This window comes from Bufo gargarizans, chromosome 10 (assembly GCF_014858855.1).
Source record: "Bufo gargarizans isolate SCDJY-AF-19 chromosome 10, ASM1485885v1, whole genome shotgun sequence".
Taxonomy (NCBI): domain Eukaryota; kingdom Metazoa; phylum Chordata; class Amphibia; order Anura; family Bufonidae; genus Bufo; species Bufo gargarizans.
In genome coordinates this window covers 85,137,000-85,161,406 of record NC_058089.1, presented here as the reverse complement: position 1 = coordinate 85,161,406, position 24,407 = coordinate 85,137,000, and the positions used below count along the sequence as shown (strand labels likewise).

The 24,407-nt window shown below is 43.9% G+C and overlaps 1 protein-coding gene across 2 annotated transcripts in view; it reads left to right on the top strand.

Annotated features, from left to right (window-relative positions):
- Positions 1–456: 456 nt before the first annotated feature.
- Positions 457–24,407, top strand: part of KMT5B (lysine methyltransferase 5B) — a 244,629-nt gene continuing 220,678 nt past the window's right edge. For both annotated transcript variants that reach the window (XM_044269478.1, XM_044269476.1), the window contains exon 1: positions 457–600. The gene's annotated coding sequence lies outside the window, so the exon portion shown is untranslated. The remainder of the gene's footprint in view (positions 601–24,407) is intronic.

The window sequence follows — 24,407 nt, the reverse complement described above, 5'->3', positions numbered from 1 at the left end:
TGTAAAAAGTGCTCTGGTCATGAAGGGGGTTTCACCTAGCGGGGCTGAAGTGGTTAATATCCATTTAATGATTTCTTTGTATTCCACTGATATGAATAACCCTTTCAAATAGGCGTCTGATATAGGGTGAAAAAAATGAAAAGTGTGACAAAACTCAGTTGAGGCACTAAGCTCATCCTCTGGGAGTCCTGGTTGATATGGTGGAACAGTGAGAAATCCACATTAAACTCTTCCTATTTCGAAGTTCTCAATCATACACAACCCATAAAACATGTTGAATGAACGTCACACGAAGCTACGATTACACTTTACATTTCATATACAGGTTTGAATATCTATTCACAGAATCGAGTTCCGAGCTGTGGAAGATTGGTGGTTCAATCCTTGCACAGCCATTGACTTGTGTATTTGTAATGAACAAGTACTGTATCACAGTGGGTGGGAGCCTTTCACTCTATCTCGGCCGGTACTTTATCCCGAGTTCATGCGCGCTCTTCGCCTCAGACACGGCGAACCAGCTGCAGTCCCAGCTAGGCGGAAGTAACCGGCCCTGGATAAGGAGACACGAGGTGGACCGTTGGGACCTTGCACTGGGAAAAGGTAACACGTTAGAACGTTTTTTTTTTTTTTTTTGTCACACTTCCCTTGTTCTTGCTTTAACATTACCGATCTCGTGTCAGCGGGTATCAACGGCGGAAGAACACGTACGTGTAAGGTACTATTTGGCACGCTGCGGCTCGGCCTGGCCGCCATCTTGAATGTTAATATTTTCAAAAAAAATACGTGTGTGTATGTATATGTGTGTGTGTGTGTGTATATAAATATATATATATATATATATATATATATATATATATATATATATCACCCCATCACTCCCGGTTCATCATTTGGGACATTAACCATTTACATCTCGGCGTGTATCTGTTTCTGTCTAAAAACAAAAAGTAAAAAATAAAACACGTTCAGAGCAGTTATTCTCATGCAAAACATAATTTTGACTGCCCCCCTCCCCCATACACAGTTTCTTTAACTGTTGCTTCAGGATTTGTCCCGGCGTGGTGACTCATCCTACGATCTCCACCCAGGTACTATTTTACCTTATTTTTTGTGTGCATTGGTTATGTTGCTGTTTTTCTTTAACTTTGGGATTGTTTGCAGTAACGATGGAGTTAAAGCTTGCATAGTCCGTGTTAGTATTTTCTTACTGTGCCCCTTCCCATAGACAGGCCTTCTTCTCTGTTTACACTGCTACAATGGATCAGGGCCTTGGCCCTCCATTTTCCATTGTATGTCAGCCAAGGGTTATGTTTTATTCAGTTTGGATTATCAGTTTATTTTATTTAATACCAAACTGTCTTACTACTAGTTCATATTGTGATAATGCATGTTACATTTATGAAAAGGTTAAAATGATTAAAAAGAACCCTGGTTTTATAGGGCACTTATCTGGCCTGTATAGTATTATTAGTATGCGTCCTATACCTAATTTGTGATCCTTGGTTCCATCACTACTTTGTCCTTTGCTGTATAATACAGATTATTTCGAGTAGTTACCATGCTACAATAGTGTGCATGTCCCTCCTGAGGCCCCACACTGCCTATTCGGAGAAGGGAGGGGGACTCATTCTCTTATTAGCTAATTGGTGTGTTTATGCGTTATCTGTCAGGAAATATCGGCTATTGCATTGCTTTATGGTATTAACCGCCTCAGCCCCCCTAGCTTAAACCCCCTTAATGACCAGACTACATTTTACAATTCTGCACTACACTACTTTCACGGTTTATTGCTCGGTCATACAATTTGCCACCCAAATGAATTTTACCTCTTTTTCTTCTCACTAATAGAGCTTTCATTTGTTGGTACTTCATTGCTGCTGACATTTTTACTTTTTTTTTTTGTTATTAATCGAAATTTACCCAAATTTTTTAAACTACATTTCTATATCAATTTTTCTCTAAATTTATTGTTCTACATGTCTTTGATTAAAAAAAATTCAATAAGTGTATATTGGTTTGCGCAAAAGTTATAGCGTTTACAAACTATGGTGCAAAAATGTGAATTTCCGCTTTTTGAAGCAGCTCTGACTTTCTGAGCACCTGTCATGTTTCCTGAGGTTCTACAATGGCCAGACAGTACAAACACCGCACAAATTACCCTATTTCGGAAAGTAGACACCCTAAGGTATTCGCTGATGGGCATAGTGAGTTCATAGAACTTTTTATTTTTTGTCACAAGTTAGCAGAAAATTATGATTTTTTTTTTTTCCTTACAAAGTCTCATATTCCACTAACTTGTGACAAAAAATAACTTCCATTAACTCACTATGCCCATCACGAAATACCTTGGGGTGTCTTCTTTCCAAAATGGGGTCACTTGTTGGGTAGTTATACTGCCCTGGCATTTTAGGGGACCTAATGCGTGAGAAGTAGTTTGAAATCCAAATGTGTTTAAAAATGCCCTGTGAAATCCTAAAGGTGCTCTTTTTAATTTGGGCCCCTTTGCCCACCTAGGCTGCAAAAAAGTGTCACATGTGGTATCGCCGTACTCAGAAGAAGTAGGGCAATGTGTTTTGGGGTGTCTTTTTACATGTACCCAAGCTGGGTGAGAGTAATATCTCTCTAAAAGACAACTTTTCCCATATTTATTTATTTATTTTTATACAAAGTTGTCATTATAGAGAGCTATTTCTCTCACCCAGCATGGGTATATGTTAAAAGACACCCCAAAACACATTGCCCTACTTCTCCTGAGTACGGCGATACCACATGTGTGACACTTTTTTGCGGCCTAGGTGCGCAAAGGGGCCCAAATTCCTTTTAGGAGGGCATTTTAAGACATTTGGATTCCACACTTCTCACGCTTTAGGGCCCCTAAAATGCCAGGGAAGTATAAATACCCCTCATGTGACCCCATTTTGGAAAGAAGACACTCCAAGGTATTCCGTGAGGGGCATGGCGAGTTCATAGAATTTTTTTAAATTTTTTTTTGGGCACAAGTTAGCGGATATATATATATATACTGCTATATCACTGCTATTTTGCTACATTTTGGAGTGCAGTCCTACTTCTTCGCTTTGTATAATTTTGGGGTTTGCCACTGCCCTGCGTTGGACCTTGCACCCGTACGATATATATATATATATATATATATATATATATATATATATATATATATATATATATATATATATATATATATATAATTTTTTTCTCCTTTCCGCTAACTTGTGACAAAGTTAAATCTTTCATGGACTCAATATGCCCCTCAGTGAATACCTTGGGGTGTCTACTTTCCGAAATAGGGTCACGTGGGGTATTTATACTGCCCTGGCATTTTAGGGGCCCTAAAGTACGCATTTGGATTCCGTGAGGGGTATGGTAAGTTCATGTGAGATTTTATTTTTTGTCACAAGTGGAATATGAGACTTTGTAAGAAAAAGCAAAAAAAATTAAAATCAATTTCCGCTAACTTGTGCCCAAAAAAATATCTGAATGGAGCCTTATAGGGGGGTGATCAGGGAGTCTATTTGGGGTGATCACCCCCCTGTAAGGCTCCATTCAGACGTCCGTATGTGTTTTGTGGATCTGCAAAAACACATACGGACGTCTGAATGGAGCCTTACAGGGGGGTAATCAATGACGGGGGTGATCAGGGAGTCTATGTGGGGTGATCACCCCCCTGTAAGGCTCCATTCAGATGTCCGTATGTGTTTTGTGGATCCGCAAAACACATACGCGTCTCGCGAGATGACGTGTTGATGCGTGAATGGGCCTGAGTCAGCCGCCTCTGGAACACGATCCTGCGTTAGGCGGTCTGGAGGCGGTTAAAGGGGTTGCCCAGGTTCAGATCTGAACCCGGAAATACCTCCATTTTCACCCAGGGAGCATCGGCGCAATTCATGCGCATTTTTATTTATTTTTTCATCTGGTGACGTATCTGTGCTCTCCCTGGGACTGCCAGGAAGCCCGGTGATGTCACCAGCACTGATGGGTGGGATTTAGTGCTGCTCTAGCCAGTAAAACAGCTAGGGCAGCGCTAAAGCCCGCCCATCAGAGCAGGTGACGTCACCAAACACACTGCCGGGCAGAAGTTTCCGCCCGGCAGTGTGCTTTTGTAAATAAAAGATCGCTTGCCCTGCGCGGTTCAGCTCTGAACCCAGAAAAGCACTTTAACACTTATGATGAAGTATTTGTAGCACGTTTGATATTGAGGTCTCATCTGGAAATATATTCACATAGGAGAATTTTCGCTGGGTTCAGACCTGAGCGTCGCGCGTTCCCGGAAGTCTATGTACGGGAACTCGCGACAAGATGCCCCAAAGAAGCTCATGTACTTCTTGGTCGGGCGTTTTACAGCGCAATCGTACGCGCTGTAAAACGCTCATGTGAGAACCATTCCCATAGGGAATCATTGGTTTCTCCTTGTTGAGCGTTTTACAGCGTGTAGGAACGCGCTGTAAAACGCTCAGGTCTGAACCCAGCCTCAATGTGTTTTCTCTTGGTATGTAGGTTAATTAACTGGTTGAACTGGGGCTTAAGTTTTTTCATTGCTCATTGATCTCCAGTGGAACTGCAATCTTTTGTAGGTGGCATTTAACAGTAGCAAATAGTTAATTGTTGAGCATTTGCTTTTTCATCTTATTTCTATGATTATATCTGGACTTTTGCATTCCACAGTGTAGCAGCCCCAAATATCTGGGTGTAGTGTTTGAGGACATCATCGTATGTAATTGGCTGATGAGCCAGTGAGGTGGGAATTTTGTTGTTCACCACCCCTAATGTCCTTATCACTTTCCGGATGTGATGTGTACTTGGCTTCCTAGTGGAAAAGTGGCAAATAGTAGATCATTTTAGTGAGAATACTGCTAGATAAACCAGTTGGTCAAGTTAGTGATGGAAGTAAGATTTTTTTTGTCTATAGTGTCTATACTCCACAATGTGAATATTACAATAGAGATTTTGCTTTCCTTAAAAGATTTGCAACATTGTAGGAAAATCATACTTATGAAATGACTTCATGCACACAAACGTATTTTCTTTCTGCCTCCTCGTGTTGTTTTTTTTTTTTTTTTTTTTGCAGACTGTATACGGAACCATTCATTTCAATGGGTCAGCAAAAAAAGTTACGCCGTGTGCATTCCGTTTCCGTATGTCCTTATTTCCGTTGCACAAAAAAATAGAACCTGTCCTATTATTATCCGCATTATGGACACAGATAGTACTGTTCTATTGGGGCCAGCTGTTCTGTTCCGCAAAATATGGAATGCACACGGACGTCATCCGTATCTTTTGCGGACTGCAAAATACATACAGTTGTGTGCATGAAGCCTAAGGCTACTTTCACACTAGCGTTCGATCGGATCCGTTCTGAACGGATCCGATCATAATAATGCAGACGGAGGCTCCGTTCAGAACGGATCCGTCTGCATTATTTTTAGCATATAACAGCTAAGTGTGAAAATAGCCTCGTACGGATCCGTCCAGACTTTCAATGTAAAGTCAATGGGGGACGGATCCGCCTGAAGATTGAGCCATATTGTGGCATCTTCAAACGGATCCGTCCCCATTGACTTACATTGTAAGTCTGGACGGATCCGCACGGCCAGGCGGACACCCGAACGCTGCAAGCAGCGTTCAGCTGTCCGCCTGTCCGTGCGGAGGCGAGCGGAGCGGAGGCTGAACGCCGCCAGACTGATGCAGTCTGAGCGGATCCGCTCCATTCAGACTGCATCAGGGCTGGACGGCTGCGTTCGGGTCCGCTCGTGAGCCCCTTCAAACGGAGCTCACGAGCGGACCGACGAACGCTAGTGTGAAAGTAGCCTTAGGCTGTGTTCACATCTCCGGTGAACATTTCCAGCAGGCTGTTCCAACGCGTATTCACTAGTTCTTTGCCAGATCCCCACTGATGTCTGGCGGGGATCTGGCTGCTTTCCGGCATAAATGCCTACTGTCGGCACCAAACAAAATCCGCTGTATGTTGCAGTATTTTGTCTGGCCAATACCCGTCATTTATGCCGGAAAGCAGTCAGATCACCTCCAGACCTTTTTACAGTCAATTCCCCATTGACTGTAAAAAGGTCTGGAGGTGATCTGACTGCTTTCCGGCATACAGTCATGTGAAAAAATTAGGACACCCTTTGAAAGCATGTGGTTTTTTGTAACATTTTTAATAAAAGGTTATTTCATCTCCGTTTCAACAATACAGAGAGATTAAAGTAATCCAACTAAACAAAGAAAACTGAAGAAAAGTCTTTTCAAGATCTTCTGTAAATGTCATTCTACAAAAATGCCTATTCTAACTGAGGAAAAAGATAGGACACCCTCACATGTATTCCCTCTTAAATTGGCTCAGATCTCACACAGGTATATCACACCAGGTGCACATAATTAGTAGATCGTTACTCTGCATGTTGAATGAGGCTTGCCCTATTTAAACCTCAGACATTTAGTTTGGTGTGCTCCTGACTGTTGAAGTGAGAGTGAGCACCATGGTGAGAGCAAAAGAGCTGTCAGAGGACTTCAGAAAAAAGATTGTAGCAGCCTATGAGTCTGGGAAGGGATTTAAAAAGATCTCAAAAGATTTTGAAATCAGCCATTCCACTGTCCGGAAGATAGTCTACAAGTGGAGGGCTTTCAAAACAACTGCCAACATGCCCAGGACTGGTCGCCCCAGCAAGTTCACCCCAAGAGCAGACCGCAAGATGCTAAAAGAGGTCTCCAAAAACAGGGCTGTGGAGTCGGAGTCGGAGTCAATTTTGGGTACCTGGAGTCGGAGTCGGCAAAAAATGAACCGACTCCGACTCCGACTCCTACTAAATTTAAATTGGAATAAAAAAAAAAAAAAGCAAGTTTAAATGTCCGAATTCATAAACAGTTATAATTAATGACTTCTCTACTGTAAGAATAAAGGCCAATGCATGCAGCGCCTCACGTAACCGCAAAACGAACACGTTCAGTGATGTGAAGAAGCATGCTTCACTATATGGCACGCAATGCACAATTAGGAGCGGCAATACATATACTTTCCATTGTGTTGTGTTCTGATGTTACAGGGAACACAATGCCCATGGTTAGCCTCGCCTCTCACTGATAAGGGATTAAGTAAATATGTGTTTTGCAGGACTAGAGACACTTGTATAAGTGAAGGGAATGGAGGGTCAATAGTTCAAGACTGAAGCTGTAAACCATTGGAAAAACTGCTGTCATTCAGCTAAGGCTACTTTCACACCTGCGTTCAGGTGTCCGCTCGTGAGCTCCGTTTGAAGGGGCTCACGAGCGGCCCTGAACGCAGCCGTCTGGCCCTAATGCATTCTCAGTGGAGGCGGATCCACTGAGAATGCATCCGTCTGCCAGCGCTCAGTGAGCGGACACCTGAACGCTGCTTGCAGCGTTCGGGTGTCCGCCTGGCCGTGTGGAGGCGAGCGGATCCGTCCAGACTTATAATGGAAGTCAATGGGGACGGATCCGCTTGAAGATGACACCATATGGCTCAATCTTCAAGCGGATCCGTCCCCCATTGACTTTCAATGTAAAGTCTGAACGGATCCGCTTAGGCTACTTTCACACTTAAACATTTTTCTAAGTTATAATGCAGTCGGATCCGTTCTGAACGGATGCAAACGTCTGCATTATAGGAGCGGATCCGTCTGATGAAACATCAGACGGACCCGCTCCGAACGCTAGTGTGAAAGTAGCCTAAGGCTATAAAACGTGTAAACTCAGAATGTTATCTTAAACTTTAAACATGACTATGGGATTCTTCTAGGGAAATCATGTTTTAAAATAAATGTCCCTTCCTGGATCCTCCCACTGCCCTGTCTTCAGCAGAAGATCAGCACACAAAGGAGAAGGCAGCAGCTTCTGCCCAACTACCTCTCTGTGCTAGAAGAGCTTAGAAGAACTTCTTTCTTTCCTTCAAGGAATGTATAAAATACATTCACATATTAAATACAGAGGAGTCGGAGTCGGGGAGTCGGAGTCGGAAGTACAAAAAACTGAGGAGTCTGAGTCGGAGTCGGAGCATTTATCTACTGACTCCACAGCCCTGTCCAAAAACCCTAAAGTGTCATCTCGAGAACTACAGCAGGCTCTGGCTACTGTTGATGTAGAAGTACATGCCTCTACAATCAGAAAGAGACTGTACAAGTTTAACTTGCATGGGAGGTGTGCAAGGAGGAAACCTTTGCTTTCCAAGAGAAACATCGAGGCCAGACTGACATTTGCCAGAGATAAAGTTGACAAAGACCAGGACTTCTGGAATAATGTTCTTTGGACAGATGAGTCCAAAATTGAATTATTTGGACACAACAGCAGAGGACATGTTTGGCGTAAACCAAATACAGCATTCCAAGAAAAGAACCTCATACCAACTGTGAAGCATGGAGGTGGAAGTGTCATGGTTTGGGGCTGCTTTGCTGCAGCAGGACCTGGTCAGCTCACCATCATAGAATCCACGATGAATTCTACTGTGTATCAGAAGGTGCTTGAAGAACATGTGAGACCATCAGTTAGAAAATTAAAGCTGAAGCGGAACTGGACCATGCAACATGACAATGACCCAAAACATACTAGTAAATCAACCAAAGATTGGCTGAAAAAGAAGAAATGGAGAGTCCTGGAATGGCCAAGTCAAAGTCCAGATTTGAATCCCATTGAGATGCTGTGGGGTGACTTGAAAAGGGCTGTACGTGCAAGAAACCCCTCAAACATCTCACAGCTGAAAAAGTTCTGCATTGAGGAGTGGGGTAAAATTTCCTCAGACCGATGTCGAAGACTGGTAGATGGCTACAAGAACCGTCTCACTGCAGTTATTTCAGCCAAAGGAGGTAACACTCGCTATTAGGGGCAAGGGTGTCCTATCTTTTTCCTCAGTTAGAATAGGCATTTTTGTAGAATGACATTTACAGAAGATCTTGAAAAGACTTTTCTTCAGTTTTCTTTGTTTAGTCGGATTACTTTAATCTCTCTGTATTGTTGAAACGGAGATGAAATAACCTTTTATTAAAAATGTTACAAAAAACCACATGCTTTCAAAGGGTGTCCTAATTTTTTCACATGACTGTAAATGATGGGTATTGGCCAGACAAATACTGCAACATACAGCGGTTTTTGTTTGGTGCCGACAGTAGGCATTTTGTGGAACGAACATATGGAAACGGAATGCACACGGAGTGTGTTTTTTTTTTTTTTATTTCTTTGCGCACCCATTGAAATGAATTGTTCCGTATACGGCCTGCAAAAAAACTGAACAGACACGGAAAGAAAATATGTCTTATAAGTCCTTAGTTCATACCTTTTCTGTCTGTGATACTGCTCTGCAAAATACATATACCAGCTGTATGCATGGTACTTTTCTTCTTTTTTTTTTTTATCAGTTTCCCATAGTAGAAATGGCTATTGTCCACAAAACGGACAAGAATAGGACATGTTAATATAATTAGCAAATTTTTTGCAGTACTGTGGAAATAAATGGACCCATGTCCGAATCACACAAATGCAGATCGGAGGTGGCCCAAAATTATAGTTGTGTGCTTGAGACTTACTGACTTACTTACTGTTTAGCTGCTGTTATATAATTCAATTCTAATAAAGACACAAGATGTAGGTTTTTCAGATCATGGGGGACATTTATCAAGAACAGTGTTTTAATTGCTGACCTTGATTCCCCTGTGCAGCTGGAGGACGCGCCATAGATTTGGCACATCCTCCCGCTGGCCATACTACAGACTTAAATCTATGGCAGCCTCCTAGCTGCCCTAGATTTCTGTCTTAAAGGGGTTGTCTCATCATGGGCAATGGGGGCATATCACCGGGATATGCCCCCATTATCTTATGGGTGCAGGTCCCACCACTGGAACCCGCACCTATTTCGAGAACTGAGCCCCGCAAAGTGGTGGCTGGAGGACTCCTGTCCGGCCACCACCAAGCCGGCTTCCCATAGATGTGAATGGGAGTGTACTGCGCATGTGCTTTCATTCATTTCTATGGGGCCGACGGAAATGGCCAAGCCAGCGCTCGGCTATTTTCGCTGGCCCCATAGAAGATGAATGGAGGGCAGCTGCGCATGTACAGTGTGCCCTCCATCACTTGCGAGCTACGTTCTCACTATAGGTGCGGGTCCCAGCGGTGGGACCTGCACCTATAAGACAATGGGGGCATATCCTAGCTATATGCCCCCATTGTCAATGATGACACAACTAGGGGTGCACCGAAATGAAAATTCTGGTCCGAAACCGAAAATTCAGGATACCCCTTGACCGAAACCGAAACTGCCTTTTTATCCAAATACTTTTAAAAGACCCCCCACCCCATAACAGTGCCATCCACAGACCCCCACCCACCCCATAACAGTGCCATCCACAGACCCCCACCCACCCCATAACAGTGCCATCCACAGACCCCCCCACCCCCCCATTGTACAATTAATAGAAAATAGCGGGGAGGGACTGGGAGGAGGAGCTGGGGGCCGGTGCGTTCACTGTGCTCCGACCCCCAGCTCCAGTAGTTATAAAAAGTGTGCAATTAATACGGATTCTATTCATGAGGCCCCCTCTACGCACATCCTACTCACAGGGCTGTTATCTTAATGCTGGCCGGCCGGGCAGACGAGCGGCAGCGTCACGACTGACGTCACATGCCTGCGCCGCCTCCTTCATTCAGAAAGTAGGCCGGGCACATGACGTCAGTCGTGACGCTGCCGCTCGTCTGCCCGGCCGGCCAGCACAGCCCTGTGAGTAGGATGTGCGTAGAGGGGGCCTCATGAATAGAATCCGTATTAATTGCACACTTTTTATAACTACTGGAGCTGGGGGCCGGAGCACCGTGAACTCACCGGCCCCCAGCTCCTCCTCCCAGTCCCTCCCCGCTATTTTCTGCCGATATGTACAAATATCGGCCGAAATGGATTAGGTGCATTTTCGGCCGATATTTTCGGCTGCCGGAATTTCGGTGCACCCCTAGACACAACCCCTTTTTAAAGGGTTTTTGTCACCCCAATTTTCGCTATTAAACAGGCTGACATCATAGATGTGAAAATGTCACCCGAGTTTAACTCTGCATTTCTTTTAAGTATGCCCCTGTTTTCATGTAATTTTAAAATTTATTATAGGCAAATGAGCCTCTAGGAGCGGGGCGGGGGGGGGGGGGGGTGCGTTGCTGAATGGGATGGCCGTTTGGCTCAGTTTCGTTAAGCGGACAGCAAAACGCTGCAGGCACAGCGTTTTTGTGTCCACCTCCAGAGCAGAATGGAAACTGATCGGAGGCAACTGAGGCATTCTGAGTGGATACTTTTCCATTCAAAATGCATTAGGGCAAAACTGATCCGTTTTGGATGGCTAATGAGAGCCCATGACAGATCTCACACTCACAAATGGAAAGCCAAAACGCTAGTGTGAAAATAGCCTTAGTAATAATAAAAAAATTGTAACGTATTAAGTAAATTACTCATGAGCTACATCCTTTGAAATGTGGAATTTATGAAATTATGGTAATCTAATGCGAGAAAAATTATTTGTAAGAACAGTGCTGTATAGAAGACCACAGAGTGAATATCCAGTCAGAGATAAGTCTATGGTGTTGAAATTGGTGGTCTGTAGTTGGGGGGTCGGGAGTGTTTGCTTTATACCTTGAAGACTAGACTGTATGGATAATGAAAGGGTTTGTCCAGGCTTTTACTATTGATGACCTATCAGATCGGCAGGGTTGGGAACCCCCACCGATCAGCTGTATGAGGAGAGGTGCATGCATCACGTCTCCCTTCTCTCTTCCTGTCCGCTGCTGCTGTCTATGGCAAAGATTATTTATATTTACAAAGTCTGGGTTTTGATGCCGATCTTTGTTTCCCCTCTGCCCTGCTGGAGGATTGCCTGATTTATGACTAGGTCTGCACCTCTTCATAATTGTTTTTAATAATTTATTTCAGTTTCATAAAGACATGTACATTTGTACCCAAAAGACATAATTTCAACAATACTAAAAGCAGTAGTTGTCCACTGTCTCGCTGTCAGAGGGTCTACCTTTACCCATTTCTTAAGTATAAGGAGTCTAGCTTGTAATAATACTTTGGTCAAAACCAACCGTATATTTTTATTTACCTTCAGATGTTCAGTTGCCCCTAATATACAAGCTACTGGATCTTCGGATAGTTGAACCTTCAAAAATAGAAATACAGTCTCTGCTATTTCTGTCCAATATCTTTCAAATTTATTTTTATTGAAAGTAAAAACAAATAGTGCAGCATCAAGGTATAAGTTCCATTTGTATGAACATCACTCAATAACCGCCGGCACAGGCGGTGTACATACATGAGATATACATAACAGTTCACATGCGCCATGAAATATGAAAACATACAATAACAGTACAGTACACATCAATTAAGGCACATACATCTTAAATATGAAAGCCGTGTGGAAACACGTGCCTCTAAGACAAGTGGAAGTAGAAAGGGGGGGTGGAGAACCACGTAGGAGGGGGGGGGGGGTGGAGAACCACATAGGAAGGAGGGGGGAGGGAAGGTGGGAAGATGCTGATGTTAAACGGACCAAGGTTGTGACCATTTACATTACTAGAGCGCATCAAGTGCATGCAATGTAACTGCTAACTCCAGTGTACATAAATATGCTGCACTAACCATCTGGAGGGGTATGGGTCTTGTATTGTTTCCAAGGAGCCCAGAACTTCAGAAACCCCTGGTGTTTCACGAGTTCCTCTAATCTGTAAATTTGGTCTACTTTGTCAATCCACATATCTAATGTCGGGGGATTGGTGTCCAACCATTTAAGAGGAATAAGTAGTCTAGCTGCTTGGATTAACTGCGTCGCAAGATCCTTCCTGCCCGGGCACCAGGATTCATTAGGGAGCCAGAGCAAAATGGATTCAGGAGACAACGGTAATCGTTTGCCTATGATCTTCTCAATTTCCGCAGCCACACTACGCCAAAACTCAGTAATTCTAGGGCAGAACCAGAAAATATGGCTCAACGTGCCTGAGTTTTCCCCACATCGCCAGCAGTTCCCGGATGGGGCAAGGCCTATTGAAAATAAATATTGCAGGGTTTTGTACCAGCGTGTTAGAACCTTATAAGAATGCTCCTGGACTCACAACGCGAGAACCCATGTGAACATGAATGCATCCGTATTATATCTCTCTCTGTGAATGATCTACCTAACTCCTTTGACCATTGGGCTATATATGCAGGCGTACCCTTGTTTTGCCCTGTTAAGAAAGAATTGTAGAGGATTGAGACTAACTTCTTGGGTAAATCAGGTTTGGCTAAGATTTTTTTTCAAACCAACTCAAATCTCCTGCCCGCACATTCTTGGAATGCAGGATCTTACATGCTGATAGCAATTCTGCCCTGTCTAAAAAGTTTGACGAGAGCGTATCCACGTCTGGCGGCTGAGGTACCCCGTCTCTGTGAACCGGGCCCGTATAAAAACTAGCCCAAGTCTGGTTACTGAACTTACTCCAAATCTGAGGCGCATTTAGGGATAGTGGTCTCAACAGGAAAGGAATCAGTGAGGCTGGCATTAAAGGTGAAGGCGAACCTAGGACATCCCTATCCTTAGCCACTGATCTTATCATAGCTATTATGCCCTGCAATATCGGGTTAGTGAAGGGAGGTACAGTCATCTTCAGACCCCAAAGACCTGCTAATTGAGGAGGGGTAGCAGAGATGAGATCCATATCCACTCCATAAATGTGCTGATTTCTGGAGTTGAGTTGGAGCCACCTTCTCATACTTATTGCCTTGTAATACACATATGGGTCTGGAAGCCCGAATCCGCCATGCTCCTTCCTCATAGACAGTCTAGCATAGGGTAATCTTGCTCTTTTCTTATTCGAACTTCGAAAAAAGAGAGGATTTAATTTGCTGAAAGAAACTCTTGGGAATAAAAATAGGGAGCATTTGTAAGACGTATAATAGTTGGGGCATGATAAAGGTCTTTTTTACGACCCATCCAAGATTTTTATGACCCATCCAAGAAATATATGGAACCGCCAGGGACGCAAGCTGGCTTTGAAGCTTAGTCACCATAGGAGGAAAGTTAATTTTGTAGGCATTACCAAGTTCCCAGGGAATTTTGATTCCTAGATAGGTAAGGTATGACGATTGCCACTTAAAGGGAGTAAGACCCTGAAGTTTGGTAACTACTGAGGGATGGGCTGAAACATTCATGGCTTCAGATTTAGTGCAATTCACTTTAAAATTAGAAAGCACACCAAACTTGTCGCATACGTCTAACAAATGCGGGAATGCTTCCAAAGGATTGGTGACTAAGATCAACAAATCGTCCGCAAAGGCAGCAGTGTGTTGTTGGGGCAATGGGTCCGGCAACTTCAATCCATGTATATTAGGATGTTCCTGAATTGCCTGGATTAACGTTTCCATCACCAGTATGAAGTGCGAGGGCGACAACGGGCACCACTGGCGGGTTCCACTAAACACTAACTAGATCAGTGGGCAGAGCGGCGCCCAGGGGTCCCCCTGCACCTACTAGTATGCCTGGGTACCGCTCCGTTTGTCCGGTATAGGCTCCAGTGTCTGTGCTCCCTCTGACTGATTTCTTGTAGGAGGCGTGTCCCTTGCTGCAGTGCTGGCCAATCGCAGCGAACAGCTCATAGCCAGGCTATGAGCGATTGGCCATAGTGGCCGCCTGGCTGCTATGGTATGTTAGTGGCCGCCGGGCACTCCTTTTTCTCATAGGTCTGTGCGGCGCATTGCTAATGCTATAAGCATTAGCAATGCGCCGCACAGACAGAAGAAAGAGCGCCCGGCGGCCACGGCGCACGTGAGTATAATGCTGGGACTCCGATCAGAACTACCCACTGCCACCAATGATGGGGGGGCGACCCTGTGGCCTCCAATGATTAATACTGGGGAGGGAGGGGGGCCCACTGCCACCAATGATGGGAGGGGGACCCTGAGGCCGCTGCCACCAATGATTAATACAATTAACGTCTCCTTGTGGCTGCCTGGCTGCCCCATACAGTGTAACGTCTCCTTGTGGCTGCCCCCATACAGTGTAACGTCTCCTTGTGGCTGCCCCCATACAGTGTAACGTCTCCTTGTGGCTGCCCCCATACAGTGTAACGTCTCCTTGTGGCTGCCCCCATACAGTGTAACGTCTCCTTGTGGCTGCCCCCATACAGTGTAACGTCTCCTTGTGGCTGCCCCCATACAGTGTAACGTCTCCTTGTGGCTGCCCCCATACAGTGTAACGCCTCCTTGTGGCTGCCCCCATACAGTGTAACGTCTCCTTGTGGCTGCCCCCATACAGTGTAACGCCTCCTTGTGGCTGCCCCCATACAGTGTAACGCCTCCTTGTGGCTGCCCCCATACAGTGTAACGCCTCCTTGTGGCTGCCCCCATACAGTGTAACGCCTCCTTGTGGCTGCCCCCATACAGTGTAACGCCTCCTTGTGGCTGCCCCCATACAGTGTAACGCCTCCTTGTGGCTGCCCCCATACAGTGTAACGCCTCCTTGTGGCTGCCCCCATACAGTGTAACGCCTCCTTGTGGCTGCCTGGCTGCCCCCATACAGTGTAACGTCTCCTTGTGGCCCCAAGTGTTTTTTTCTTCTAAATGGGCATTTATCGCGATATATATCGTTATCGCGATAAATTTCTTAATATCGTTATCGTCCAACCCTACCTTCAGCAAAGTTATCCAATTTGGACAGTGTATCTCTTGAGCCAGAGCCCTTGACCCTTGTTGGGGGCATATAAGTTCACAAGTGTAACAATATCTGACCCTATCTTGCCCTTTACAAACAAGAACCGCCCTTCCGGGTCTGCCTGCGTCAAGATATGTGAAAAGGTTATGATGTTTGCAATGGCAATGCTCACTCCCCTTGATGACTTCTCAAAGGTGCTATGGAACCACATTTTAAAGTGAAGTCTCGTCATGCAGGGAATATGGCCCACCTTAAAATGAGTTTCCTGCAAAAAGCATATGTCCGTTTTGGACTGACGTAACAATCTACAAACTTGTGAGCGTTTCTGCGGTGTGTTCATGCCTCTAACATTAAAAGTAGTGCAGATTACTTGAGTCATAGTATTTCTGTCCAATATCTGAACAATCTGGGACATCTCCAGAAACAATGTATTAAATCAGCATTCTCTCCCCGACATTTTGGGCACTTGTCCGAGGCTCTCGCACCCATTCTTTTCAACATCCATGGGGACCGATGTAACCTATGAACTATAAAAAACGGTGAAATTTTATGTGAGCCCCTATCCGAGACCCTAGCATAACTTCTAAGAGCGTCGTTCCATTTCTCTTCCGTAAAAGATTGTAGTTCGTTTTCCCATTTTTTTTTCCTGGCAAGTATTGTTATGTTTTTTTTTTTCCCTCCATCAAAATACTGTATCTTTTTTGCGGTTATTCCTCCTCTTTCACCCCCGTCAGTAAATTTATATAATCTATCTGATTTTTCCCTTCTATATTTATCATCCTGCTCCACTGTCCGCAACGCATTCCTAAGCTGAAAATATTTATATATATCCCTTTAGTGCAGTGTTTCCCAACCAGTGTGCCTCCAGCTGTTGCAAAACTACAACTCCCAGCATGCCCGGACAGTTTTTGGATGTGCAGGCATGCTGGGAGTTGTAGTTTTGCAACAGCTGGAGGCACACTGGTTGGGAAACACTGCTTTAGTGGATCCCTTTTTTTTTTCCCCCAGTCTATGTAAATCCTAATTGTTTGCAGTTCCTTTAAATTGACATTTTTCCAAATAAGTGTAAAATGCAAAAAACCTTTAATTTCCACCCATATATAATCCAATGAATTTAATATCCTATTTCCTGTGTTATTTTTTCCCCAATACACCTGATTCCACCACCTCTAAGTGATTCCATTCCTCTTTCCATCCCAATCTGTTTAGTTCCTGCCTACCTACTAAACCGCTTAAGCTACCTTTTTTATATGACCATATTGTTTTATTAAATAATAAAAGAAAACTGTGCAGGACAGCTAGTCCACCCTCTCTCACTGGGAGCTGGAGCACCTCTTTCTTTATCCTAGGAATAGCACCCTTCCAAATAAAATCCCCCATTAGGCTATCTAATTACTTAAAAATATTTTGCGGTAACCTCAATGGGGCATTTTGCAGGACGCCATTTTTATTAGATTTACCCAACCCTGTATTGACATTGGTAATCTTTTCCAAATGTGTATTTTAGTTCTAAGTTCTTTTATTAGGGGGAGTACATTTAGTTTTTCCCCAGTCGTCTCCATGACACCAAGTCCTGAGATTGACTTCCTTCTGATTAGACAGGAAAAACACAGGTTAAAAACCCCACCCCCTCCCTTCATCACCAGTGTTTTTCCTGTCCCATCAGGATAGGAAGCAGGAGAGGTGCATGGAGCTCGTTTGGGCTCACCGGATTCATTTGTCTGCAGGCCGAGGTCGGATCTGCAGTGCAGCTCTCCCTCCTCTGTCCAGGCCTGTGCTCGTGCGCATTTGTAGTTGCCCCTGCGAAGATTCCCTCTGCGGCGGTCCCGGAGGGCTTAATGCAGGGGGAAGGAGGAACGCGGCGGATCGGCACTGTGATGTGTGAGCAAAGCGCGCTGACGTCATCCACATGCGCCACATGCGTGGATGGTGGAGCATCTCTGGAGCGGTCGGGAGTCGGAATGAGCACCCCTCTCACGCCGGGCTCTGGAACCGAGCCTGCATCAAACCCTGGGACCGTGAGTAACCTGTTCTCAGGCACATGCTCAGTATGGATGGTTCAGTATGCTCATCCTTTCCTCCCTTACCATTTCAGGGGGAAAAGGATTCGGCTTCCACAGCTAAAAAAACTAGAAAATGTGGTATCTGCTGCAAAAGATTGTCTAACACTGGATCCAAGCCCCTGTGTAAAGAGTGTACCTCCAGTGTCGTCAAATCTGGAAGAGGTCCAGCTGGCCTTAACTGCCAAGGAACCTACTCCCCCCAAAGTTACCCCCCCTCAGGACTCCCGTAGCATTAAATCGCTTATCCTGGATTCCGACTCTGAGGGGCTGGCGGTCTCAGACTCCGAATCGGTGCAAAAACACCTGGCTTCTTCAGATGAAGAGGGTGAATACAAGCGTTTCCTGTTTAATCCCGAAGATATTGATGAACTTATCAGGGCCACCATTCAGATGGAGATGCCAAAAGCTCCTAAATCTACCCAACATGAAATTTTTGGAGGTCTAGGAGAAAGGAAGAAGGCGGTTTTCCCAGTGCCAGACAGTGTCCAGAAATTAATTCGGTCAGAGTGGGAAAAACCGGATAAGGGATCCCAAGGGGAATTAAGAGGCGCTACCCCTTTAGCCAAGAGGACTGTACTGACTGGGAGACCATACCAAAAGTAGACGCGCCAGTGGCTAAGGTAGCGAAACATACAGCCCTACCTTTCGAGGACTCGGCACAGTTAAAAGATCCTCTAGACAGGAAAGCAGAGAGCCTCTTAAGAAAGACTTGGGAAACTACGGCGGCCCTTCTCAAACCGGGCGTTGTTTGACCGATTTTATTTTTTTTTATTTTTTTTTTCAGCCCGAGAATAAAAAAAGATAAATGGAAGACTGGGAGGTAGAGCTATGCGAAGGGATGTAGGGGGAGAAATTTCCTCTTCAACCCAAATCGTGCCGAGGCCTCCACATCCAGCAGTAAGCAATGACGCCATACCAGTGGGGGGAAGACTCAGCTTCTTTCTAGGATCTTGGGAGCACGTAACAAACAGCTCGTGGATTTTAAATATTATAGAAGAGGATTTAATAGATCTACTCTCTCCCCCTCCACAGAAATATGTGATCACTACCCTTCCCCCATCTCAAGTTACTACCTTAAAAAACGGCATAAAGAACTTGTTAACCTTGGCTGCGATAGAGCCCGTTCCAAACAATCAGACAGGACTGGGATTCTATTCCCGTCTCTTCATCATAAGGAAACCAAACGGGAAATCCAGAGTGATCATAAATTTGAAATATCTAAACAAATATGTGAGATACCAAAAATTCAAAATGGAGACTCTAAAGTCGGCAGTGAAGCTCTTAAAGAAGGATGCAGTGATGGCCACAATAGATTTAAGCAATGCCTATTATCATGTCCCGATTCACAGGTCATCAAGGAAGTTCCTAAGGTTCGCGATAGAGTTGGAGGGAAATATTCAGCATTTTCAGTTCAGGTCTCTCCCCTTTTGGATCCCTTCTGCCCCAAGGCTTTTCACGAAAATAATGGCGGAAGCCTTGACGTCCTTGAGAGAAAAGGCAATCTGTGTGATCCCCTATCTGGACGACATATGGTAGTGGCAGACAACATAGAGGCCCTGGAAATCCATCTCGGGTTAGTCCTGGATCATCTACAGAGCCTAGGTTGGCTCATCAATTGGGAAAGATCGTATTTAATCCCGACCAAACAGAAGGTATTTTTGGCCATAACACTAGACAGTTTCCCAAAGATCCTTTCTTCTACCTCAAAAGATAGTAAAACTTTAAGGAAGTTCAAGATGGAAAAATTCTGTTCAATAAGACAGGCCATGCAGGTGTTAGGGAGTCTTTCAGCTTGCATCCCAGCAGTGGCCTGGGCACAATTCCATCTAAGGCCACTCCAGAAGTTCATTTTAGACAAATGGAACAGATCGTAATTAACTCTAGAGAGACAAATATTCCTAGATTCAAAGATCAAAAAATCACTAAATTGGCGGCTCATCAAATCCAACCTAGAGAATGGGATATTCTGGGCACAAGATCTCCCTCTAGTTATTACAACAGATGCCAGCCTCCACGGTTGGGGAGCGGTTGTCCAGGGGAACTCCTACCAGGGAACATGGAGGAATTACGTAAAAACAATCCTCAAATTTCAAGGAGCTGAGGGCAGTGTGGGAAGCACTGAAACACACGAGTCAGTTGGCAGAGGGTCGTCATGTCCTAGTCTACTCTGACAACGCTACAGCTGTGGCCTTCATCCAACACCAGGGAGGCACAAGTCATCGCCTACTACAGAGCCTGGCAAATAAAATCTTTTCATGGGCAGAAGAGAACATACAATCTCTGTCAGCGAAGAGAAAAATATGGAAATTTCAGCCCGCACAACCCCTAGCAGGTGCAGATTGCTATGGCGAAATAGAGATATAAATGAGAAATATAATAGAGATATAAATGTAAAAACACAAAATGCAATCGCACACTGCAACCAGCACTCTGCAGGGCAGAGTGCTGGTTGCAGTGTGCGATTGAATTTTGTGTTTTTACATTTAAATCTCTGTCAGCGGTTCATCTGAAGGGAGCTTTAGGCTGGTTTCACACGGGCGTTGCGGATTGGGGCCGGATGCGTTCAGGGTGCGATCAGTGAAACTCGCACTATCTTGCAAGCAAGTTCAGTCAGTTTTGTCTGCAATTGCGTTTAGTTTTTTCCGCGCGGGTGCAATGCGTTTTGATGCGTTTTTCACGCGCGTGATAAAAAAACTGAAGGTTTACAAACAACATCTCTTAGCAACAACCAGTGAAAAACGCATCGCACCCGCACTTGCATCGTCCTTTTTATTCAGGTCCAATTCTTTTACTACTGCACTGTGGTCTGATAAGGCCATGGGCAAATATTTTATCTTAATCCTTTTTTGGGCCATTAGATTTTTATTTCCCAGAACCATATCTATTCTTGACCAAGTTTGATATGTTTTGGAATAACAGGAATATATGGTTTCATCCGGGTTCTGAAGGCGCCATACATCGACCCAGTTAAATTCCTGGGCTAGTATAACAAAATCTACTTTTTGTGTTCTTCCCCCCCTGTGCTAGACATTCTATCCCTGAGTGGATCCATTACCGCATTATAGTCTCCTATCACAATCATTATACATTCCTGTCTAGTCAACATAAATCTATGCAATTGATATAAGACATCTGGCTTATATAGTGGTGGAATATATATATTTGCAATGACCATTTTAGCCCCTTCTATATTACAGTATAGAAAGAGGTACCTGCCATAGTCATCAGCCTCATATGCAAGACACTCAAATCTAATCTTATTGTGTATCAAAATTGAGACCCCTCTAGAATAGGTAGTATATACGGAGTGGTACCCCTCCACTATCCATCTCTTCTCCAACCACCTTAGAGATTCCTTATCCAGATGGGTCTCTTGGAAGCAGATAATGGTTGGCAGGAACCTCTTCATCCACTCAAGGATAGCGTATCTCTTTACTCTCTCTCGTAAACCTCTCACATTTAACGAAAGAATCCTAATCATCTAGCCGAGAGGGAAGAGCAAAACAAAAAAAGTGTCCCCTCTCCCTCATCCCATAAATACCCCGCCACACTAGATAGCCCCCCTCTCTGCTGACCAGCAGTCGGGGCGACTCCACATCTTAGCATACTAACTCCTCCCCCCCCCCCTTTTATTTTAGCCTTTGTCTCCCTCTTCCCTCACTTGTTACTTTCTTCCAAATGTAGTAGGGACGCCCAGCCCCTCAACTTTACACTACCGCCTCCATCCAGCGCACTCCAAACCCCAATTTCCAACCCCTCAATATTCACTCCTGTTTTCCTTCTTTTTTTTCTTTCCTTCTTCACCCCTCTTTAACTTCTCTGACATCGTCTATTGACCTCGGCATCTTAGGCGGTCTCAAGGAACATCACATCCAGATACAGCAGGCTCGGCGAGCAGGCGATCCGGGCGGCCGGCGTGCAGGGGGGGCGGGGGCGGAGGCGGAGCCTAGCGTCACTCGTCAGACGCTCCCACAGCCCAGTGCTTTCAGTTCCCCTCTTAATAAATTAGTTGCACCTTCTTTTCCGTTATTGAGTTCAGTCACAGGGGCTCAATACCGGAAAAGAATAACGCTAGTCACAGGGGCTCAATACAGGAAAAATTGTATGACTTTACATTCCCCATATGTCTACTTAATGTTTGTATCATTTTTGGAATGTCATTTTATTTTTTGGGGATGTTACATAGCTTAGAAGTTTAGAAGTCAATTTTGAAATGTTTCAGATATTTTCCAAATCCCACTTTTTATGGACCTGAAGTCACTTTTTTGTGAGGCTTGCGTAATAGAAACCACCCAAAAATGACCCCATTTTAGAAACTACACCCCTCAAGGTATTCAAAACTGGGTTTACAAACTTTGTTAACCATTTATTTGTTTCACAAGAGTTAATGGCAGATGGAAAAACAATTTAAACATTTCTATTTTTTTGAAACTTTTTCATTTTAACCCTTACTTTATTACTGTAAAAAATGGGTTAACAGCCAAACAAAACTCAATATGGGTTGCCCTGATTCTGTAGTTTGCAGAAACACCCCATATGTGGTCGTAAACTACTATTTGGCTAAATGGCAGGACATAGAAGAAGGGGAACGCCATATGGTTTTTGGAAGGCAGATTTTGCTGGACTGGTTTATTTACACCATGTACCCTTTCAAGCCCTCTGATGCACCCATACAGTAGAAACTCATAAAAGTGACCCCCATCTAGTAAACTACGGGATAAGGTGGTTGTTGTTTTGGGACTATTTTAGGGTAAATATGATTTTTGGTTGCTCTATATTGCACTTTTTTGAGGCAAGGTAATAAAAAATGTAAATTCTAAAATTGTTTCTACATTCGCTATTTAGTTTTGTGGAACACCTAAAGGGTTAACAAAGTTTGTAAAGTGACTTTTGAATACCTTGAGGGGTGTAGTTTCTTAGATGGGGCGTTTTTTGGAGTTTCTATGCTACATGAGGGGGGGGGGGGGGGGCTTCTAATGGGACATGGTGTAAATAAACCAGTCCATCAAAATCTGCCTTCCAGAAACCATATGGCGTTCCCTTCGTTCTATGCCCTGCCGTGTTGCTATATAGCCATTTACAACCACATATGGGGTGTTTCTGCAAACGACAGAATGCTTTATTACCGGGGAAAAAAGGATTCAAATGGAAATTTTGCCCAAAAAATTGCTGTTTTGGCACAGTTTTTATATTATGTTTTTAACGCTGTTCATCCGAGGGGTTTGGTCAAACGTTATTTTTATAGGGCAGATTCTTACGGACGCGGCGATAACTAATATGTTTAGATTTTACACTATATTATCATTTTAGGAACCCAAAAAAATTATTTTAGTATCTCCATAATATGACATTTTGATCGCTTGCTATTACACTTTTTGTGATGTTAGGTGACAAAAAATTGCTTTTGCTGTTACCGTGGATTGTGGACAGTATAAGGACTACCCTCTTGTCCTTATACCTGACCAGCAACAGGTTTCCACTGGTAAGGGCACGGGTCTCACCCCTGGGGTTAGGTACCTGGAGGGGGTAGGTAGGGAGGCTGAGTTGATATTTCCGCACGGTCCCACAAGCGGATGTGGATCTGGCGGCAAGGGACCTGAACAAGGGAATGCTAGTATAAAAGTTATCCACGTACAAGTGGTAACCCTTATCTAGCAGTGGGTACATAAGGTCCCACACAAGTTTCCCGCTAACACCCAGAGTGTTTCGGCTCAACACCGAGCCTTTGTCAAGCAAAGTGAAATCAATTACAAGAAAATTTAAATGCAGCGCCATATCCGGCGTTCAGACGTGGTGACGTCACACACTCCCGGTTACATTGCATATACAATGTATACAAAAAATCAACAAATAGTAACAACTGAAGACGGATCACCTCAATCTGTGATCACAATGGTAAATAGATACTTGTAAATATTCATACATGCAAAACAAGGTGAAAGAAAAAGGAAAAAAGAATAAGGATGGCAGACATGTAGTGCAGCCAAATATATAGAAGCCAATACAAAATTTAGCTGTTTGCAAACAATATCTTGAGATATCTTCATCTCTTACAAACTAAAAATAATTTTTATTTTTTATTTTTTATACTTCATATTAATAGCAATCTATTCCGCATTATTTTCAATATTTTCACTTTTCATTTTTTCTGTGACTGAAAAAGAAACAAAATTGATCAAACCTGCAATGTACCATAAATGAAAAATATTTGAAAAATATTAAACATACAACATCTGATACCTTATAGGAAAGAACTCACTTCATAGTCTCGATTGAGACCTCTTGGTTCCAGAGTCTGCAGAGTGTGAATCCAATAGCTTTCCCGTTTTTTTAACATTAATAACCTGTTGCCCCCTCTACGTGGTTGCTGGATCTGTTCAATAATTTGAAACCTTAGTTGTGATATATTATGGGAGCAGCTGTCAAAATGAAAGGGGACAGGTAATAGCAGATTTTTCTTCCGTATACTCGATTTATGGATTACTGAACCTATCTTTCATTCTGACAGATGTCTCACCCACATATATCAAACCACAGGGGCATTTCAACAGGTAAACCACATAGTTGCTGTCACAAGTAAAAAATCCCTTAATCGGGAATTTTTTCCTGTGTGTGGGTGGGAAAAGGTTTCACCTTTAATTACTGCTGAGCAATGGACACACTG